The sequence below is a fragment of the Zingiber officinale genome, chromosome 1B (genome assembly GCF_018446385.1).
Source record: "Zingiber officinale cultivar Zhangliang chromosome 1B, Zo_v1.1, whole genome shotgun sequence".
Taxonomy (NCBI): Eukaryota; Viridiplantae; Streptophyta; class Magnoliopsida; order Zingiberales; family Zingiberaceae; genus Zingiber; species Zingiber officinale.
In genome coordinates, this window is record NC_055986.1 from 120,115,119 (window position 1) to 120,138,622 (window position 23,504).

Below are 23,504 nucleotides of genomic sequence, written 5' to 3' on the forward strand. Positions count from 1 at the left end.
AGAACGGTTTCACATAGGGAATCGGTGGCGGCCGACCACACACTGTTGAGATGATCCATGGTTGGATGACAAAACATTTCAAGGAGCAATTGGTGGCCGGATTCATCTGAAACCATACGTATTTTAAGGAGTTGCCTAGACTATCTTAGATACACTCGCCAGATAGGCTACACATGATCTTGTTAGGTGATCATAATTTGACTTACTTTTATTTTATTTTTATTAGCTAGCATCAAATATCCTGTACTTCGGCCCAACTAATCACGGTAGTACTACAAGGCGAGACACTGAAGTAACGAAGGGAACATATGGATGGACAAACCATTGCCCCAACAATATCCCAGAAGAAATATTCAAACCATGCATTTTGGTCGTTATGTGCATTAAAAGTTAATGAAACCCTTTAATCATAAGACATCTTAGTTTTACCACACTAGTAAAAAGTAGAAACCGACATCAATGGGGAAAATGTAAGAACACTACCGCCAAGCTGTTCCATTCCCGCATCACAAGGATTCGCAGGTTCATCAGCTCACGATAACATCTCCATCGATAATGGCGTGCCGCATCAGGACTATCTCTTTGACAAGATTTCGATACGTGAAGTGCCTCACCGAAGCTCTCAAAAACAACTCTGGCGGTATCTTTCGCTTTTTCACCTTCCTCTTTGTGGAATGACCTGCATTGTTCCGCTCTTCCTCGAACCATTCTTCCATGTCCTCATCCTCCAGATCCACATCTACAGCATTCTCATTGTTCGCACTATTCGTTTCCTTCCTCTTATTTTCTTGGAGCATCTGCTCCTTGTAATGCTTGTTCGACAATTCGATGCTCCTCTTCACTAACTTTTCCATATCGTTTGAGCTCTTAGCGGTTTTCCTCCACAGCGCATCCCAATACTCTTTCGTCTCTTCCGGATTGGTTTCGGTTTCCTCATCATCCTCATCACCAACATCAATCACCTCTTCATCCTCGTTCTCCTCTTCCTCATCTCGATCACTTTCACCTTCCTCGGTCCAATCCATGATTTGTGATTCGTCATGTCCATCACTATCGTCATCTGCCTCGTCCTCACTGTCGTCCGGCGCGTCACATCCCAACTCCATTTCCTCTAGCTTCGCCTTCCACTCCTTGGTGTAGGGATGGAGCAGTTCCATGGGGTGGTTGCTCAGCAAGAATTCCAGGCACCGGGACTTCCCGTCCTCGCTCAGTTTCTGATATGCCTTCACCACGTCGTCGACGTATGCCTTGGGGTTGCACTTCACGATCTTGCAGAGCCCAGCGAAGTACGTGCACACCTCGACCCGGCCGTCCTCGTGCCGCAACTCGCAAGGGTACTGGCTTTCTATGCTCGGGTCGAGAAGCGGCCCCAACATCTTGAAGAATTCATCTTGCGGCTCGAACCGGCACTGGTACACCGGGCGCTTCACGTAGATGATGTCCGGTCGCATCCAGGCCGCGCACTGGGTGATTGTCGAGCGCACCCGGTTGCCGAGCCGGCCCATGAGGCTCCATTTGTCCAGCCGTTGGTTTCCAGCCTCCATCGCTACCTCCGCCACCAGCGTCCACTGCTGCCAGGGGAGCTCTGTCGGCCGCCACTTGGGGTGGCGCACGAAGACCCAGTAGTATCTCAGCCCGGCGGAGGGATTGAGGCGGCTGCAGTAGTCCTTGGACATTTCGAACTGGTCGATCTCGTCCCATTCCTCGTGTGTGCGGACATCGTTGATGAGGGTCACGCGGTCGTCAGAGAATCGCCCGCGGATTGGCGGGCCGACCACGATACCGCGCCATGAGTAGGGACCGTAACGGCCATACTTGTACCAATCGTATGGGTGGCGGAGGAGAGGGTCGTCCTTGGACAAGAAGCGGACGGCGCGGTCGTAGCCGAGGCCGATAGCCTGAAGCTCGTCATCGGTGAAGTTATCCGCCTGGTTTGCGGCCTGACGCTTGCGGCGGTAGAAACGGTTCTCCGCGAGGCGGCGGCTGCGGACGCGAGCACGTTCCTTGGCTTGCCGACGCACCTCGCCGCTGCCTTCGATGCGACCGGAAGAGGACCCCCCAGGCTTCTTCTTGCTGCGTCCGGCGGAGACGAGGGTTATTGGGACGGGGCGGCGGGGGAGGAGAAGAGGAAGTTGGGATTGGGGTTGGAATTGGTGAGAGTAGACGCAGATAGGAGATACGGTTGAAGGGAAACTCCGAGCTCTGGGGAGGGAAAAGGAAGAAGAGGAGGGCGAAGGAGAGGAAGTGAAGGGGTTTATCCGCAGGCCCGTCCACGGAAGGGGAATTGTGAAATTGGACGAAGGAGGCGTTGCCGTCGCCATCGGAGAAGGGTTCCCATGCGTTCAGGGTTTCTCATCTAAAACGGCTAATGATGGGCCGTATTTATCGACTCGTCGGCATTATCCGGCCCATTAATAGCGTACCTGGCTGAGGGTTTGGACAGAATATTGTTAAAATGTTCCTCTTCATTTTTTTTTTTAATAATATCAAATCAGCCGATGAGTTCAGTCTTATAGGAATTTTTTATTGGTCGTCAAATTAAATCGGGAATCACTTATAGTGATTGGTCTGGAAATTTAATATTTCATGATTGCGTGCTCTATTTAGGAAAAAAAAAATCTCTATTTAGAAAAAAAAATCCCTACAAATATATCATAACTAAGAATCGAATTATAAATATTTCAGTAATAACTTAACATCATACTATTGTATGACAGCTCAAGGGTCATGTATACTTTCAAAAGAGTATTATATCTTGAAATGTAATCAAATAATTTCAAATATAATCAAAACTAACTGTTGAATGATTATTTTAACTATTATATATTGATGATCTCTTTTGTTTTTTTTTGCACTCAGGTTCTTCTCTCCAGAAAGTTAGATCGACTTCTCAACTCATGAGATCCAACATCCAGAGAGATAATATAGGTTAGGGCTTAGGTCAGCTTGTGGCATAGCCTCTTCAACACTCAAGTTAGTCACCGATAAAAGAGGAAGAAGAAGAGGAGGAAGAGCTTAATGGAAAAGAGCAGCCTCTGCTTGTAGGAATAAGAGAGAACCAGCATACTTATAACTTACATCTTTTAGTGTTTATATAATTGTCAGAAAAGCATCTCCTCATCAAATATTTCATGCGCTTTTGTTTCTTCCCGTACAAGTGAGTGAAGACAAGGCTTCTGGCACTCCGTTACTTGCTTCTCCACTCATTAATTGCCATATATAGGGAGGAAGGGATCAAGGGAACTAGATATGACACTCATTATTTACTTCTCCATTCATCGATTGCCAAGTTTGTGTTGGAATCGGAGCGCAGCAGAATACATATACTTAATTATGGATCTCTTCGTGGTACATATAGTTTTATACAAAATAACAATAAAAAACATACCTCGAGTCCTCGATAGGCATAAATGATATCACAGATAAATAAGAGCCCACGTGTAACTCCTCTAGCGGTATCCACATGCACTAGATCCCGAACTTGACACGATCTGTTAGGTGCTAGCCTCTTGGATCGACAAAGCCTTGGAATCACTACTGATCTCTTCCAATGGAAGAAAGCAAAGAAGAAGTCTTCGAGGGAGAAATTGAGAGAAAGAGTTCTTTTAAATCTTTCCAAGGATGGTTACTTATAGCTTCTAAGGAATATGAAGAGATATGACTCTTCATATTCTCTATTAATTATCATTATGATAACTCTTTGAATTCTCTATTAATCATCATAATTATGACTATTCAAATTCTCTCTTCTTTGGATTGAATAAATCCATATTTGATCTTGATTAGCTTCCGATATTTCGGAATTAATTAATAATCCAATTAATTTTAATTAAGAAATAGTAAAATTGATTAATTTTAATATCCACTAAAATAATCAATTATAGATAATATTCATGTCTACGTGCTATGTGTGCGATCCTCTAAGTTTTATATATGAAGGTAGTGTAAATCTATACATAGACTAAGATAACCGTTTAGCAATAATTTTTAGTCACCCAACACGATAAAATTAATATCAGTCATAAACTATAAATCATCATAAACTGATTACTGTGTAATTCAATCTCTACATCTAAGCCTACATCCCAATTAATTCGGTACATTATGCATCATTACCAAATAAATTATTTTACTTGATTTCCAAGATATAATAGACTCTTTTTGAATAATTAAATCATTTCTCCTATGGATATGAATTTTGAGTCACTAGTATCTCTATCAAGCGGTCAAGTTGTTAACTCCTAATCTAAGAGAGCGATAAATCCTCTATTGACTCAATACTATTTGTTGGAACCCCAAGGTTGTTTTGGTGTGATCAACAAGTTAAGGTAGGTCCTGTTTGTTTTAACCTTGTGTCTAAGTGTGCAGGAGCTTAGGAACACAAGTAGTCGAGCGGAAGACGCAGCTAGCGAGAAGGACGGCAGTCCGAGGGATGAGGTGCTGCGGAAGAGTACACCGGCAGACGAGAAGGAAGCGTGCGGTGGTTCCGAGGGACGAAAGCTGGAGCGGAAGATTGCTCGGGGAGCAAGAGACGCAGTTAGCGAGAAGGACGGCACGCAGTGTGTCTGAGGGACGAAGACTGCAGATGAGTACGCCGGCGGACGAGAAGGAAACACGCAGCGATTCCGAGGGACGAGATGCCGGAGGGAAGCTCGCTCAAGAAGACCGGAAGTTGGGTTCGGGTGAGCCCTTTTCCGGATGGCAGAGATCACCCAAGCGAGCGGATCCGGAGGAGAAGAACCGGACCGAGGAGGGACTGATCCAGAGAAGAGGTCCCGGACAAAAAAGTCAACGTTGTTGACTTTGGGCTCTGGGGCGCCCGGAACAGTCCGGGGCTCCCGGAGCCATCCGGGGCGCCCGGACCCTGATTTTGACCAGGATCACGATTTACGCGATCTGAACGTTGGGGGATAAAGTTTTATCCCCCCAGGGCGCCCGGAACCCTTCCAGGCGCCCCGACCAAGGCTATAAATATAGCCTTGGTCCAGAAGCTTTTCATCAACTCAGAAATTTACATTCCAAACACTTGTGCGCTTCTGTTCTAGTTTAGCTTCTGTCTTTTGTGTTTTCACTGCTGTAAGAGGCTTCTCCGCCTGAAGGAGATATTTTAGTGCACGTTCATTCCTTGGATTAACAACCTCCTTGGTTGTAACCAAGTCAAATTGTGAGCCTCTTCTTTCTGCTTTTTATTTACTGTTAATTTACTTTATGCAAGTGTTCTGTTGAAAGTTCGAGAAGAGTCTTTTCTGTTTATTTTTTTCAGGCTATTCAACCCCCCTTCTAGCCGGCCCAACGGTCCTACAAGTGGTATCAGAGCCGAAACGCTTCAGGAGGACTAACCGCCGAACGAAGCAACGAAATGGCCGGATCTAACATCCACCCACCAAAATTCGAGGGGGACTTTGCAAGCTAGAAGAAGCACATGGAGGTATTTTTCGGTACCGATTTTGATTTATTACTAACAATGGAACATGGTTTTGAAGCTCCCGAGGGAAAAGAGAAAAATCAATGGACAAAGAAAGAGCAGGCCGAGTACGTGGCAAACAAGAAAGCAGAATTCCATCTGCTAACCGTACTTCTGCCACAAGAAGTCAACCGTGTCGGCACCTACAACTCGGCAAAGGAGCTTTGGGAGAAGTTCCTTGAATTACACGAAGGAACATCCGAAGCCAAGCTTGCGAGACGGGACTTACTTCGCAACCAGCTCACCAACCTTCGTCTTGAAGAAGGTGAAACAATTGCACATCTACACTCGAGGATACAGGAGTTCATCACCGGACTTTCGAATCTCGGAGAAGAGGTAAGTAACCGAGATTCGCTCAGGTACGCTTTAAATTCCTTCCCTAGAAATTCAAAATGGGCATCACTAGTAGATGCTTTTTACATTTCGAAGGACTTAGAAAAAATTTCATTAGAAGAATTTTTTTTAACATTTGAAGTGCATGAGTCAAGATGTGCAGGAATGAGGGAGCCAAAGAATAACGTCGCCCTCAAAGCTTCAAGAGTCGAACCTGAATCGGAATCTTCTCTCGACGACGAGGAAATGGTAATGATGGTAAGACAATTTAAGAAGTTATACAATTCTAGAAAAACTAACCATCCACAGGGTAGAAAGAAAAGAACTATCCGCTGCTACCATTGCGACGAAGAAGGGCATGTCAAGGACAACTGCCCCAAGCTGAAGAACAGAGACAAGGAAAAGGGTAAGAAGCCTATCCAAAAACGAAAGGCCCTGAAGGCGACGTGGGACGATACCTCGTCCGAATCGGAAGTCGAAGCATTTTCTGGACTCGCACTGATGGCGAGTCATCAAGATGAAGACTGCGATTCAAGCTCTTCCGAAATGAGCATCGAGAGCATCGATGAAGGGGGAGACACGTCGGAAGAAAGCAGCAGCTCAGGGGGAGAAACGGACAACGAGATCGACAAGGTAAGTCAGGTACGATCTCTTCCTCCCGATAAAATGTTCAAGTTCGTTAAACTTTTAACAAAAGATTGCTGCAAATTAGAAAGTGAAAATAAAAATTTAAAAGTAATTCTAGCTAAATCTTGTCCCTTAGAAGAATTAGATAAATTAAAAATAGCAAATGAAAAATTGAAATTTGAAAATGATGATTTGAAAATTCAAGTAGATAACTTGAAAAACTATGCATGTTCATCTAAAACTAATTTTAAAAGATTTAATAATTTAAATTGATACTTTAAATATCACTCGGGACAAATTAGGAATATTTCAAGAAAATATGTCCCTAAAAACTTTTTAAATAATCCAGTAGGATGGAACCTATATTGGGTTCCTAAATCATGCCTAAACTAAATTGTAAAATTAGCGCTTTAAGTGAGAAAATTAAACAAAGAATTTCCTTATGAGACTTTGTCAAGGAAGTGGTTGTTGCTCCAATAACCAAGAAGGCCTAGTGCCTCGCCACGACCTGGAAGCCAAAATATTGAAATAAATGTTTAATCAACTTACTAATAAAGCATTAATACAAGAATTAATTAGTGCTTTAAAGGTTATTCAAAACATTTTTTTCAGAAATTTACTTACTTAGAATTTTTTTCTTCCCTAAGTTTTTTTTTGTGCTTAAAAATTCTCAAAAATTTAAGTTAGGATTTTTTTTACTTAGAAAAATTCTCAAAAATCATTTCTTCCTAAGTTAAAAACTTTTTCCTGAAACGAGAAATCTCAGCTTAAATAACTTAGAAAATTTTTTTTCTAAAATTTCTTAAAAACCTAGAATTTTTTTTAAAAATATTCTTTCTATGTTTTTAAACCCTTAGATTGTTTTTTTTGGAACCCCATTTTTTTGTGATCAAAGGGGGAGAAGGGAAAGTATAAGTCTAGGAGGAGGTAGATAGATTTAATTTTTTCTATCTTTTTACACTTAAATTGCAATTTAAGTTAATTTACTTAATTCAATTTTATGTCTATTTTAACCCTAGCTTAACTTGGGTTGATCACACCAAAAAGGGGGAGATTGTTGGAACCCCAAGGTTGTTTTGGTGTGATCAACAAGTTAAGGTAGGTCCTGTTTGTTTTAACCTTGTGTCTAAGTGTGCAGGAGCTTAGGAACACAGGTAGTCGAGCGGAAGACGCAGCTAGCGAGAAGGACGGCAGTCCGAGGGACGAGGTGCTGCGGAAGAGTACACCGGCGGACGAGAAGGAAGCGTGCGGTGGTTCCGAGGGACGAAAGCTGGAGCGGAAGATTGCTCGGGGAGCAAGAGACGCAGCTAGCGAGAAGGACGGCACGCGGTGCGTCCGAGGGACGAAGACTGCGGATGAGTACGCCGGCGGACGAGAAGGAAACACGCAGCGATTCCGAGGGACGAGAAGCTGGAGGGAAGCTCGCTCGAGAAGACCGGAAGTTGGGTTCGGGTGAGCCCTTTTCTGGATGGCAGAGATCACCCAAGCGAGCGGATCCGGAGGAGAAGAACTGGACCGAGGAGGGACTAAACCAGAGAAGAGGTCCCGGACAAAAAAGTCAACGCTGTTGACTTTGGGCTCCGGGGCGCCCGGACCCTAATTTTGACCAGGATCGCGATTTACGCGATCTGAACGTTGGGGGATAAAGTTTTATCCCCCCAGGGCGCCCGGAACCCTTCCAGGCGCCCCGACCAAGGCTATAAATATAGCCTTGGTCCAGAAGCTTTTCATCAACTCAGAAATTTACATTCCAAACACTTGTGCGCTTCTGTTCTAGTTTAGCTTCTGTCTTTTGTGCTTTCACTGCTGTAAGAGGCTTCTCCGCCTGAAGGAGATATTTTAGTGCACGTTCATTCCTTGGATTAACAACCTCCTTGGTTGTAACCAAGTCAAATTGTGAGCCTCTTCTTTCTGCTTTTTATTTACTGCTAATTTACTTTATGCAAGTGTTCTGTTGAAAGTTCGAGAAGGGTCTTTTCTGTTTATTTTTTTCAGGCTATTCAACCCCCCTTCTAGCTGGCCCAACGGTCCTACACTATTCTCTCTACATTTTGTTATACACCTAACTATCATATTAATTATAATTTGATTAAAGACTGCTTTTAATAGTATCAAAGTACATAATTCCACACATAGAATAAATGGATGTCTCATGTTAAAAGATTAGTTATACTCGTTCATAAGAGAAATGACCAATGATTGTTAATATGTGGTCTCCTCTTAAGCAGGTCATGTCTAGTATACCTCTAAATTCAATGCACCCCCAAACACAACTTGGATATCCATCCCTCGATCTATCTTGACCTAGTAATACTTGGCGTTGATCTAGATATCTATCCGATCAAAAACTATTTTTAGATTAATATATCTATTAATCTGTGGGACTTTATCATTAATTATATACATACAGAAAAGTAAATAATTAACTATAAATACTTGCCTTTATGAAATAATTATTCACAAAATATATAAGGAGTGTCTTGACACATAAATGCATGACTCATCATTGATCTAACCATATCTATGAGTGTGTGATTTTTCCTTTCTAAAACACCATTCCACTCTGGTGTTCTAGGATGCGTAAGTTGAAAAATTATCTCACACTCTTTTAAGTTGGAAAATTGTCTCACACTCTTCTTGCCACGTTGATTTTCTACCTTATTCTTAAACTTCTTAAACTTGTCTAGAGTTTCAGATTTATGTCTCATTAAGTAGATATATCCATATCTACTTAAATCATCAGTAAAAGTCACGAAGTAGGTATACGCTCCTCTAACCTAAACTTGCAATCACCCACAAACATCGCTATGTATGAGTTCTAGTGGTTCCTTTGCCCGTTCACCTATCTTGGTGAAAGGCTTCTTGGTCATTTTGCCTTGTAAACATGCTTCGCATGTATCTATGAGCTCCAATTCAAAAAAAAAAGAGTCCAAATACCCATTACTAAGTTATCTAGTGATGCATTTCTAGGTCATATGACCAAGTCTACAGTGCTAGAGATATGTCAAGTTTGAGCCATGTAATTTCTGCTTCTTACTTTCAATACAATAAATCAGTTCATCTAAGTTAAAAATATAAAGACCATTATTCAATGAACCAATCCCATAGAATACATTGTTCAAATAAAAGGAACATAACTTGTCCTTGAATTAAAATACGAATTCCTTGGCATCCAAACTATACATCGAAATGATACTCTTTGAGAAAATATCAACAAAATAATAGTTTTCTAAATTCAAAACAAGTCCACTAGGCAAATTTATTGAATAAGTTCTTACAGCTAACGCAACAACTCTCACTCTATTAGCTACTCATAGGTCCATTTCGCCCTTGGACAACCGTCTGCAGTCACTTAGACCTTGTATGTTCACACAAATGTGAGAACTACTTTTAAAATCTATGAGCCATGATGAAGAAATAGAAAGATTACACTCTATCATAAAGATATTTGAAGCATCTGCTCCACTAGCATTCTTCTTTATGAAAATATAGTAGTTTTTCTTCCAATGACTTTTCTTGCCACAATAGAAGCATATGACCTCCTTCTCATCAGATTGGGGTATCTGTATCCCTTTCTTAATCTTCTTCTGAGCTTGATATCTGGGATTCTTCACTGCATTAGCCTTAGGATTAAACTTCTCGGTGCTAGGGCGCTTGTTGGTCTTTCTGACTATCATTACATACAGTGAAGGATTTACCTTCATATCCTTCTCAACATTTTTAAGCATTGCCATCAGATCAATCAAACTCTTGTCCATGTTGTTCATATTGAAGTTTAACATGAACTGGAAAAATGATGGAGGTAGTGATGATAATACCAGGTCAATAGCTAAGTCTTGGTCCAATTTGGAACCTAAGCTCTCGAGCCTCTCTATGTACCGATCATCTTGAGTACATGAGATCCAACTTGGTACATATGTCATTATACTGATGCTCGGAGGCTATTAAAGTAATAATACCTACTATATTGACTAGTATTATGGCTCAAAGGTATTAGCTACCCGACACATATGTCATTATACTAATGCTCGAAGGCTGTTAGAGTAATAATACCTTATACATTAGTCGTTATTATAGCCTGGAGGCACTAGCTACCTAACACCTATGTCGTTATACTAATATACGGAGGCTGTTATAGTAATAAAACCTAATGCATTGGTCATTATTATGTCCCAAAGGCATTAGTTACTGTTGTATTTAAGACGCTAGAGGGGGGTGAATAACGTTCGTCAGTTTTTTGAAAGTCACAAGAATATGCAATGGAAAAGAATCATGAAAATACAAATGCTAACATAAGTAGTTTTACTTGGTTCGGAGCATTCAATGACTCCTGCTCCAAGGCTTATACTCGTTGAGTGCTTTCGTTGGGCAATCACTATTAGTTCAAATATTTGAGTAATAAAATTTGAGTACACTAACTATAAAATAAAAAGTTGTCGATAAAAAGAAAGTAACAACAAAGTTCCTTAATCATCTGTTGTTAAAGCAACTTTTCGAGATCGTCAGAGCCTTCTCAGAGCAGTGCGTAAGAACGTAAGTTATAGCAAATGTTGTCTTTAAGCAACTGGTGGAAGCCTCCTTTTATAACCTCGTCCGGGTGCCTGGATCCCTTCCCAAATGCCTAGACTGTGTTGACATAATGAGCTCTGATTGAAACTTTATCCTTGAAGTTTATCCACCTTCGAGCACCCGGACCCCCTTTGGGTGTCTGGACCGCTGGCATGGGTTAGCCAGTCGCTATGATCCAGTTAGGTGTGAAGATGAGTTTTGCTGGTTTGTACGCCTCGAGCAATTCCAGGTGCTTTGATCGCTTAGGTGCCTGGCCATGCACCCACCCGGGCGCTGCCTTTGCGAAAACTGGCTCGAATGCCCAGAGTAAATCTAGGCGCCCAGACTCCAGGCGCCTAGACCAACTTCTTCAAAACTCTTCTTTCTACAAAATAGAGTTAGTCCAAGCAAAATTAATATTTGACAGCCTTTGGACTATCCAATTCTAACTTTGAGTTTCGCTAAAACTCTTAGTCGGACCGACGCCTACTATTCCCTCAACTAGGAATGCATTCTCATTGGATCTCTCCTCCATTTGCTTACCTCCACTTACTAATTTCAAACTTCCTCCTTGATGTCAGGTCCCTTAATCCACTAGGACTTCCTACTAGATCTTAACTAATCTAGACTTCAGCCAGTTATCAACACAACTAGACTTCCTTCTGTCAGATCTCAACCAACCTAGACTTCCTTCTGCTAGATTTCAACCAATCTAGACTTCATGCCAACAATCAACCTAGTTGGACTTCAACCTAGTGTTTCGGTCCTCTAGATCCATCAAGTCCTACACACATGGTAACAGGTTAGACAAATAATACATCTAACTTTGGCCTATTTATCATACATCAAAACCTGATTATTAGTACAATTTACACTGATAAATCTCCCCATTTTTGATGTAGTGACAACTTGAGTTAAAGTTAGAAAAAAACAAATGCAAATAAGCATTATGTAATGCAAAATTAAGTTTAAATTTGAGTAAAGTGAATCGATTTTTCTAACCTAACCCACTATCCTCCCCCTTTGGCATATATAAAAAAAAAATATAATGCATTAGACACAAGTAATGCATTAAAAATGTAAGTAAGTCACACCAAAAGGACAAGTGAAACTAAGTAGTAAGTATAATATTCTTCAGGTTTATGTTTAGGGAGAGTAAAAATTTTCAAAGTAAAGTTTTAAGTATTTTTTTTTTTGAAAAGGTTTTTGAACGGAAAAAACTTGCAAAGTAAATTTTCAAATATTTTTATAAAAGTTTGCAAATCAAATTTTCAAATAAGTCAAAGATTTCAACTATTTTTCAAAGAACTGTTCAACGAAATTCAACTATTTTTCAAGACATTTTTTATATATTTTCAAGGAAGTTTTCAAAATGTGTTTGTCTTTGAAAAACATGTTTGAATACATAATTTTTAAAACAATAAAGGTTTTCAAAGGATTTAAAACACTTTTGAAATATAAAGCATTTTTCACAAATACTTTCTAAGTTATCCATTTGCAAAGTAATTTTGTAAACATTTTCAAAAGTTTATTCTTTTCAAATTTTCAAATGTATAATTTTTAAAAGAAATTTTGAAACTTTGCAAGAATTTTGAAAAACATTTTCAAAGAATTTAAGCAAATTAGTTTTGAAACATTTTAAAAATATTTTTCAAATAAAGGTTAACAAAGAATGTTACAAGCATTTTTCAAATTTATTTTTAAAACAAATTTTAATAAAATTTCCAAGTATTTTAAAGGATATTTTTCAAACCCTTATAAGTTATTTTCAAAACATAAATCTTTGTATGAATTTTGTAAAATATTTTTTTTAAAGTATTTTTCAAAGTAAATTTCAAAACCTTTTTAAGTTGTCCAAGTTGTTTCTCCCCTTTAACATGATATAATTTTGAAAAATAATATGCATCTAAAAATAGTCCTTAAATGTCTAATCTTTCGTTACTAACTAACTACCAGAAGATAGTAGTTTTTACTTAGTCAAGTTAAGTAATATTGTCCAGTTAGATATTTGTTGAAAAAGGGACTACTTAACTTGATCAATGTACCGCTGTATTTATAGCTGATCCGGCGGTAAGAATCCGGAACCCCATAAGGAGGGGTCAACGCCACGGGGAGGTCAAAGGGTCCAGTGGCTCGCCGGAAAGGGACGAGCCGACCAAACTCGGAAGAAAGGGAAATCTGATAGTAAAAGGCACCCTGGTAGGGACCAGGGTTCCGACGCTCAAATGAAGCAGTACATAATGACCGAGCGGAAGGACGTGCCTCCCGGTCGGCGCAAGGAATTAAGGCCGTCCGGACGACATTCTTTGCCCGCCCGGCCGGTCGGACGTTCCGGTCAGGCAGTGGGTAAAAGACGGGAACATCTTCTGACAGCCGTCAAGTCGTATGGCTACGCCATACTCCTAGTCTGACAACGGGGGGTCCTGTTGTCCCATCGAAGAACATGCTCGGAATGTAGCAGTATGGTGTCAGGTAAGCTCTCTGACAGGTGCATACCGGGGTATGAGTTGCTGACACGTATGCACCTCGGTGGACGTACATTAGTTCCTTCTCCGTCCTATATAAAGAGCCTATTACTCCGCCAAAGGTACGCATGATACAAGCTTGGCAGCCACTTTTTCCACCACTTACCTGACTTGAGCGTCGGAGGGTCGCCGCCGGGAATCCCTTCCCGGCTCGACTTTGGTGCAGGATCGCCGGAGCTTCGTTTGACCAGCTGGAGATCCACTCCATCGACTAGGAGCGCGCCACGTGCCCAGCGTCCTTTGGTTCAGCGGTTCGGACAGGATCAATTGGCGCCGTCTGTGGGAACGCACCTGCATCCGAACGGGAACGATGGACGAGGCTGGACGACAACACACGGTGGCGCTTTCAACAGAAGAACTCGACGCTCTGGTTGAGATGAGGGCCGCCAAACTTGTGGAGCAAAAACAGAAAGTAGTAGCCGAGCGGCCGGAGCAACAAGCAACATCTGCGTCGGGTGGCCGAGCGGAAGCACCTCCAGCCACCGTCGCATTCCATCGAGCCTTATTTCGCACCCCTGAAGCCGTACCAGCTCGAAGAGATAGAGGATCTTCTTCAGACGAGATGCCTAGGTGAGATGACAGAAAGGGGAAAGCCCCCCGAGCGGACTCATCTCCCGAGCGGATCAATCGCCAATTCTCGGAGGCTATTCTACGAGACCCTCTGCCCAAGCACTACGTGCCTCCGACGATCGGTGAGTACAATGGAACAATAGACCCGGATGATCATCTGGGTAAGTTTGATAACACGGCTACACTCCATCAATACACAGATGGAGTAAAATGCCGAGTTTTTCTTACCACTCTCTCGGGATCGGCTCAACGGTGGTTTCGGAGGCTGCCGGACGGATCCATCACAAGCTTCAAGGACTTCCGAACGGCCTTCCTCCACCACTTCGCCAGCAGTCGGCGTTATCAGAAGACAAGTGTTAGCTTGTTCGCCATCAAGCAAGAGCCGAGAGAATCGCTTCGAACTTACATCCAGCGGTTCAACAAGGTGGCAATGGATATTCCAACGGCCACATCGGAGACCATGATGAATGCCTTCACACAAGGCCTAGTGGATGGGGACTTCTTCCGGTCGCTCATCCGAAAGCCGCCCCGAGATTATGATCACATGCTACATCGGGCCAACGAATACATAAACGTGGAAGAAGCGCAAGCCGCCCGGAAAAAGGAAACTCCAACCGAGAGGGCGCCTATTCATGCCGAACGGAGACAGCATGCCGCTCATCAACCGCCTAGAGGACCAAGGGCCGAAGCAATCCGCTCCCCTCGTGTGAGGTCCCAAGTGCAAGAAGTAGCTGCCGCTCGGATCAAGCCAAAGAAGAGATGGACCCCTATGTTCTGCTCCTTCCACCGGACGGATACCCACAACACGAGGGATTGTTGAAGTCTTCCCTTCGTGGCTAATCCCGTTCCCAGGAAGGCCGAACGACGGTCTCCTTCCATCGACCAGAGACAAAGGACCCATGAAACCGACCGGACCCGCACCGAGAGGCGACATCAACAGACGCCCGATCGGCACCGATCTCCAAGACAGGAGAATCGCCGAGCGTCCAGAGAACGGTCCCGACCGTCCACTCGGGAAGAGGAAAATAGGAGCAATACTTCCCGGGGCGAGATCAACGTTATTGCTGGTGGGCCGACCGGAGGAGACTCCAACCGAGCCCGAAAGGCGGGCGTCTGGCAGCTCTAGATCCACGTAGTCGGTTGTAGCCTAGAGCGGGCAAGTGGACCGGAAGTCATTTTCGGACCCGGGGACTTAGAAGGAGTTGAAGTGCCCCACGACGACGCTCTGCTCATTAAAACGGTAATAGCAAATTACACTATTCACATATTTGTTGACACAGGGAGCTCGGTCAACATCATATTCAAGAAGGCGTTCGATCAGCTGCAAATTGATCGAGCCGAGCTGCTGCCCATGACGACCCCGCTTTACGGGTTTACGGGCAACGAAGTCCAGCCGGTTGGACAGATTCGGCTGACTACCTCGCTAGGAGAAGAGCCGCTCAGGAGGACAAGAACAATAAACTTCGTGGTGGTTGATTATCCCTCGTCCTACAACGTCATTTTGGGACGACCGGCGCTCAGCGAATTCCGAGCGGTCGTCTCAACCTTCCACCAGAAGATGAAGTTCCCCGTCGAAGACAAGGTGGGAGAAGTACGGGGAGATCAGTTAGCAGCTCGGCGATGCTACATCGAGATGATCCGAGCAGAATCCAACTCCGCTCGGAAGGCGCCTCGAATCGAGGTAAACGCCATCACCGAAAAGCCACCCACTTTAATTTATGAGGAAAAAGAGGAAGTGCAGATTCATCCAATCAGATCGGAGGCCACCACCTTTATTGCGTCCGATCTGGAGGAGAAACAGAAAGAGGGGCTGATCCAATGCCTCAGGAGAAATCATGATGTCTTCGTCTGGTCGACACATGAACTACCTGGAATTTCGCCGAGCATAGCGCAGCACGAGTTACATGTCCGACCGGACGCTCGGCCGGTAAAGCAGAGAAAAAGAGATTTCAGCGCCGAGCAGAATGCCATCATCCGGGCGGAGGTAGAAAAGCTTCTGGAGGCCGGCCATATACGCGAGGTGCAGTTCCCGAGCTGGCTGGCTAACGTAGTATTAGTCTCCAAGCCGGGCGGCAAGTGGAGAGTCTGCATCGACTTTCGGGACTTAAACAAAGCATGCCCCAAAGATTTTTATCCCCTGCCCCGGATAGATCAGCTGGTGGACTCTACGGCCGGCTGCGAATTAATTTGTATGCTCGACGCCTACCAAGGATATCATCAAGTGCCGCTCGCCCGGGAAGATCAAGAAAAAGTAAGCTTTGTAACGGCCGACGGCACATATTGCTATAATGTGATGCCGTTCGGATTGAAGAACGCCGGGGCCACCTATCAGCGCTTGATGAACAAAGTGTTCAGGGAGCAGATCGGGCGGAATCTGGAAGTCTATGTGGACGACATTCTTATCAAATCCGTCCGAGCGGCCGATCTCTTCAAGGACATGGAAGAAACCTTCCGAACGCTACGCAAATATGGAGTCAAGCTAAATCCCCAGAAGTGCCTGTTCGGAGCAAAAGGAGGGCGTTTCTTGGGGTACATAGTGACCGAGCGGGGAATCGAAGCAAATCCCAGCAAGGTGAAAGCTCTACAAGACATGCCGCCTCCAAGAAATACGAGGGAAGTGCAGCGGTTGACCGGTCGGATAACCGCATTGTCCAGATTCATCTCCAAAACGGCCGACCGGAGCCTCCCTTTCTTCAAAATTTTGCGCAAGGCCACTAAATTTCACTGGGACAAGGAATGCGACCGAGCATTCGAAGAATTGAATACATATCTTAATTCCCTGCCTATACTAGCCAAGCCGCTCGGGGGTGAGTCACTTTATATTTATCTGTCTTCAACTGAGCATGTTGTAGGCTCAGCACTTGTGAGGGCGAGCGGCGAAGAGCAGCCGGTGTATTTTCTGAGCCACATTTTAAAAGATGCTGAATCTCGTTACACCGGGCTCGAGAAGTTGACCTTTGCTTTGGTTCTAGCCGCTCGGCGCCTTCGACCGTATTTCTTGGCTCACACCATCATTGTCCGGACGAACAGTCCACTAGGAAGAGTACTGTTGAATCCAGAAGCGTCCGGACGGCTCATCAAGTGGACGACATAATTAAGTGAATTTGACATCCAATACCAGCCCCGCTCGGCGATCAAAGCGCAATCCTTGGCTGATTTTGTGACCGAAGTGCAAAGGCCAGAGCTGGAAGCTACGTGGAGAATATATGTGGATGGGTCTTCCACTCGGCTCGGAAGTGGGATTGGAATATTGCTGCTCTCACCTCAAGAAGAAAAGATGCACCTATCCGTCCGGCTAGATTACAAAGCTACCAACAATGAAGCAGAGTATGAGGCCCTCATAGCCGGATTGCAGGCAGCACGGCATGTGGGAGCCGGTTGGGTGACACTTTATTCGGATTCACAGTTGGCCGCTCAGCAACTTTCTGGCACCTTTGAAATCAACAGCGTTCGACTTAAACTCTACGCTGAGGCCTTTGAAAAACTCAAAGCTACTTTCCGAGAGGTGCTTATTCAGAAGATTCCCCGAACGGAGAACCAGGCGGCCGATGAGTTAGCCAAACTCGCAAGCTCAATAACGTCGGTCGCCATTCAGCAACCAATTGAAAAAGTACTACTGGTGGCGCACGTCGACCGGATGCAAGGCCTCACGCTTCCAAGCGACTCGAGGACACCCATCATAGAGTTCCTCCGCTCGGGAGCCACACCGGCCGATCGGGATGAAGCCCAGTTGCTCAGAAGGAGGGCCGGTCGGTTCACACTCATTGGCGATCAGCTCTACAAGAAGGCTTTCTCTCGCCCGCTGTTGAAATGCATGAGCTCGGAGGACTCGGCTTACATCCTCCAAGAGGTACATCAAGGATCGTGCGGAGGACATCCGGGCGGACGATCATTGGCTAAGAAGATCCTGCTAGCTGGATACTTTTGGCCGACCTTACAAATAGACGCCGCTCAGACAGTAGCTACGTGCCTTTCGTGCCAGAAGTATCACAACTTCTCCCACCGACCGGCAGAGGAGATGAAGGCATCAACCGTCTCATGTCCGTTCGATCAATGGGGAATGGATATTGTGGGTCCATTTCCGATGGCGACCGGGCAGAGGAAATTTTTGCTGGTGGCGGTCGATTATTTTTCCAAGTGGGTGGAGGCCGAGCCACTAGCCAAGATCACCGAACAGATGGTCAAAAAATTCATCTGGCAACACATCATCTATAGGTTCGGTATCCCTCGCCGATTGGTTTCCGACAATGGGCGGCAATTCACAAGGAAGGTGCTAGAAGATTGGTGCAAAAGCTACGGCATCGAGCAACACTTCACGTCCGTGGCTTACCCCCAAAGCAACGGTCAAGCCGAGGTGGCCAATCGGGAAATTCTCCGTATTCTACGCGCTCGGCTCGACCACTTGGGAGGGAGTTGGCCGGATGAAGTGCCGGGCATTTTATGGGCCATCCGAACGACTCCTAAGGAAGGAACGGGCGTCACACCTTTTCATCTGGTGTACGGCGGCGAAGCGGTCATTCCGGTTGAAGTCGGCGTCGAATCCGTCCGGGTCCAATGTTACGATGAAGGCAACACCTAGCGAAGGAACATGGAGCTGGATTTGGTTGACGAGGAGCGAGCCAAGGCATCCGTTCGGTTGATGGCATACCGTCAACGGATGAGGCAAAACTACAACCGACGCGTCATTCCCAGATCATTCCAGGTCGGCGACCTGGTCTGGAAGAAAGTCAAGCCGATCGGCGACGTCGGCAAGCTTGAAGCTCCGTGGGCAGGTCCCTTCAAAATCATCGAGAAGCTCCGCTCGGGCGCGTATTATTTGGAGGATGAGGAAGGTCGGCAGCTGGATCGACCGTGGAATGCAAATCATCTCCAGCCTTATCGAGCTGGATGAAAGGTGCACGAATGTAATCCGTTTTTGTGTATATGCTAGTCGCCTATATACTTGTAATGCAGGAAGCAGAAAGATGAAAACACATTGAGCATTATCCGCCGAATGGCTTATTAAGTGAAGGCCCCCGAGCCGATCGGCCGGGAGGTTTATATATATTTAAAGACTCTGTAAGCAAATAGCCCGTGCTGTTCGGCCGGGCATAAATATTGTTCGAGCACGGGATATGATACGAAGGCCAAGGCCGCTCGGCCTGGTAAGGAGGTCGGCGCGGAAGGCCGACGAGCCCCGTCGTTAAAGATCGAGAGCCGCGCCGACCGGCTATAAATATCCGCGCCGTCGAGCTCCGACGTTAAAGATCGAGAGACGAGCCGGCGTCTATAAACGTCCGAGCGGAAGGCCGACGAGCTCCGTCGTTAAAGATCGAGAGCCGCGCCGACCGGCTATAAATATCCGCGCCGTCGAGCTCCGACGTTAAAGATCGAGACGGTCCGGCGTCTATAAACCCTCCGGCCGGGAAACCGGGAGACGAGCCGGCGTCTATAAATCCCCGAGCAGGAGACCGACGAGCTCCGTCGTTAAAGATCGAGAGCCGAGCTGGCGTCTATAAACGTCCAAGCGCAAGGCCGACGAGTCCCGTCGTTAAAGATCGAGAGCCGCGCCGACCGGCTATAAATATCCGCGCCGACGATCCGACGTTAAAGATCGAGACGAGCCGGCGTCTATAAACGTCCGAGCGGAAGGCCGACGAGCCCCGTCGTTAAAGATCGAGAGCCGCGCCGACCGGCTATAAATATCCGCGCCGTCGAGCTCCGACGTTAAAGATCGAGAGACGAGCCGGCGTCTATAAACGTCCGAGCGGAAGGCCGACGAGCCCCGTCGTTAAAAATCGAGAGCCGCGCCGACCGGCTATAAATATCCGCGCCGTCGAGCTCCGACGTTAAAGATCGAGAGACGAGCCGGCGTCTATAAACGTCCGAGCGGAAGGCCGACGAGCCCCGTCGTTAAAGATCGAGCCGCGCCGACCGGCTATAAATATCCGCGCCGTCGAGCTCCGACGTTAAATATCGAGAGACGAGCCGGCGTCTATAAACGTCCGAGCGGAAGGCCGACGAGCTCCGTCGTTAAAGATCGAGAGCCGCGCCGACCGGCTATAAATATCCGCGCCGTCGAGCTCCGACGTTAAAGATCGAGAGACGAGCCGACGTCTATAAACGTCCGAGCGGAAGGCCGACGAGCCCCGTCGTTAAAGATCGAGAGCCGCGCCGACCGGCTATAAATATCCGCGCCGTCGAGCTCCGACGTTAAAGATCGAGAGACGAGCCGGCGTCTATAAACGTCCGAGCGGAAGGCCGACGAGCCCCGTCGTTAAAAATTGAGAGCCGCGCCGACCGACTATAAATATCCGCGCCGTCGAGCTCCGACGTTAAAGATCGAGAGACGAGCCGGCGTCTATAAATGTCCGAGCGGAAGGCCTTGCGAAAATCCAGCAAAAACCCCTTTGAGGCGAGGCGCGAAGCAAAAGATGGTTAATCGGAATTAAAAATGCGAGCAAGTGAACGAGCGCCGTCCGTGCGCCGAGCGGCTGCTTAGTCGCATGATGAAAGACATTAAAGACAATTCGCTTATCTGGCATAGCGTGGTGCCGAGCGGAAGAGTTTTAAAAAAAAAACACTTAAAGTTGGGACGAGAGAAAAATTTCTTGCCAAAATAGAAAGTAAAAGAAACAGAAGATTATCTAATATGCAAGCCAAAAAAGTCATTACAAAGATAAGCGGGGCCGACCGGCGGGAATTCAAAAAAGTTTACAGAAACGCTCCTCACACATCAAAATAAAAAAGAGCGTCGGGGATGGTGTCCATCACGCTCGCTAGATCCTCGGGGGGGATGGTCAGCTCGGCAGACAGGTGGCCTTTGGTCTTCAGATAGCCCACCGCCGCCTTGATCGCCTCCTCGAAAGTGAGGGATATCTTCTCGATAAACTTCTCTCCGAAGTTTTTCGAACGAAGGAACGCCTTCCTCACTTCATCCGAGCGGGCCGACTCCCCCTCTTGGTATTCCTTGAGCGCGGAGTGAGCGGCATCACTGGCAGCTTGAAGCTCCTTCAAGTCCCCATCAAATCTCTGGAGATCAGCCGAGCGACTCTCCTTCTCGGTGGTCAGCAGGGTGTCCAAGTCTTTGATGCGTTGCTCCAGCCCCCGGATCTCCACCTTCATGTGGTCCATATCATTGATGGCTTGTTGCTTCCGAGTGGTCGCCGTCTTGATCTCCTTGTCTCGTTGTTTAATCATTGTTTCAAGCCGAACGACCTTGCTCGCCAGATCGGACACCCTTTTCCGCTCGGCATCCAGCAGTTTTTGGGACTTCTCCAGAGCGGTCGTCGACTGCCTGGCCTCCCCCGCTGCTTTCTGTTTCTTCAGTTCATCCTCCAGTTCGGCCAACCGATCGCTAATGGCGATCTGCTCCACCCAGTTCTGCTAGCAAACGTGGGCAGGTTAAAAACTTAATTCAAATATATGAAAAAAAAAGAGGGGGGAAGAGCATACCCCTGTGGCTGACTGAAGGTTGCTGTCGCCGAGCTGCCCGGGAGTTAGCGCGGCTATTCGTCGCCGAGCATCCAACCAAGCTTGGGCGAGAGGGCCCGTCAGGGTGATCATCTGCTCAGGAAACACTGACCGATCAGCAGCAGCCATGTACTCCTCCGAAGGAAGGCGCAGAACAGTTTTAAGTAAATTCTGGCCGCTCGGCTCGCTCTGAGACGGCCCACCAGCAGACGAGGAGGGTAGCTCGCCTAAACGCCTGATACAGCGCAAAGTTCTTGGAGGGATGGAAGATGGCACCTCCGAACTGGCTCTCGGAGAACCCTGAGGGGTCGGGGTACTCTCGAGGGAAACCGTCCCAGACTGCATCGGTGCATCCGCGCCCCGCTCGGGTTGTGACTCATCAAGTGTAGAGGCAGGGGCGGATTCCAGTCGTCGGCGTTTCCTAGTGCGTAGCGGCACATCATCTGCCGAGCGGCCCTCCATCTCAGTTTCGGTAGGAGGTTCTATGTCACCCGCGGCCTCATCATGAGGAGTTGGGGCGTCTGAGGCTTCGGGGACAGTTGGCATCGCCTCACCTTCTTCGCCTGCCGGATCAGCCGGAGCAAGGCCCCGTTCGGTGGCCTCCTTGTTCGTCACCGCCTCAATCTGAGCGGCCTTCAGTTTGAGCTTCTCGGTAGCTTTGGCACGCCACATGACTTCAGCTGCAGGAGCAAAAAATAAATCAGTTAGAATAAAACAAATGGGAAGATAAGGAAACTTACTCATGCTGCAGGAAAGATCGGCTGTGGTAGAGGACAAGCCGAATATGTGCATTACTCCCGGGAGGAGTAGTTTGTCAATATGATAGCGCTGGCCAACTAGCCGTTCGGCTGCATGAAGGTAGGCCGCGTCACCTCTAAATTTGCCGAGCTCCGGTTGTGATGGCATCGCCGTCTGCCACTTGGTGCGAAAAGTTGGCCGTTCGGGAAAACGTACATAGAAAAAGTGCTCCTTCCAATGTTTGTTGGAGCTCGGCATATTATCGAAAAGGACGAAGCCTATCCTAGACTGGAAAAAAAAGGTGCCCCACTCGGCTTGCTTGGGATAGTAGAAGTAGTGGAAGATTTTTGGGGTTAAGGGAACGCCGTTCAGTTTGAACAAAACTATCACTCCGCTCAGCAACCTAATAGAGTTGGGAACTACCTGGCCGAGCGGAATGCGGAAATAATTGCAAACTTCTAAGAAAAACTTGTGGGGTGGAAAACGTAGGCCGGCCAGAAATTGGTCCCGGAAGAAAACAACAGTGCCGGGCGGCGGATTGTGAGGCCGATCGGACGGTGTGGCTAACACTATTTGGTGGTCGATCGGTAGGTCATATGCTCGAGTGAGGCGCAAGGCGTCTTCCTCGTCGAACTGGCTTTCCATGTTCGAGTACCAAAGACCCGGAGTACCACCGGTCGACTGCGAGGTACTGGTCATGATCGAAAGGCCAGAATGCGGGATAGAAGAGGAGGGTTCAAGCAATGGAGGAAAACCGACTGAAAAAGATGATTAACAGAAAGAAGAAAGCGTCGGGAGCGAGAAAAAGGTCTTACAAGCGAGGAAGATGATCGGAAGAAGCCGTATGGTCGTCGGAAAGCCTGAGCACAAGGTCGCCGGCGAAAGGAGGAACGACAGGGGTCTAGAAACGAAGAGGGCGAAATGCGGCGGAAATGGAGTCAAGGACTTTATATCGCCGCCCGGGAGCGATCTCCACCGTCCGATCCAGGTCGTTGATATCGAGGTTGTCATCTGGCCGTCCATTTCAAACGGCGGCTGTCCCATCGGAAGTGACGCAACCGCCATACGCTGACAAATGCACGATCGCCACGTGTCAGCCGGTTACTAGTCGCATTTAATGAGCTCCCCTTACCGTGCGCAGAGCACGTGATGGGTAGCAACGGGCGTGGATTTCAAGAAAACATAAGGCATGGACAAAATATCGCCGAACGGACAGATACCGCCGCACGGATAAGCATCCTTAGGCC

At 46.5% G+C, this 23,504-nt stretch overlaps 1 pseudogene; it reads right to left on the reverse strand.

Moving 5' to 3' along the window:
• Positions 1 to 350: 350 nt before the first annotated feature.
• On the reverse strand, positions 351 to 22,065 carry LOC122041481 (annotated as a pseudogene).
• Between the last annotated feature and the right edge of the window lie 1,439 nt (positions 22,066 to 23,504).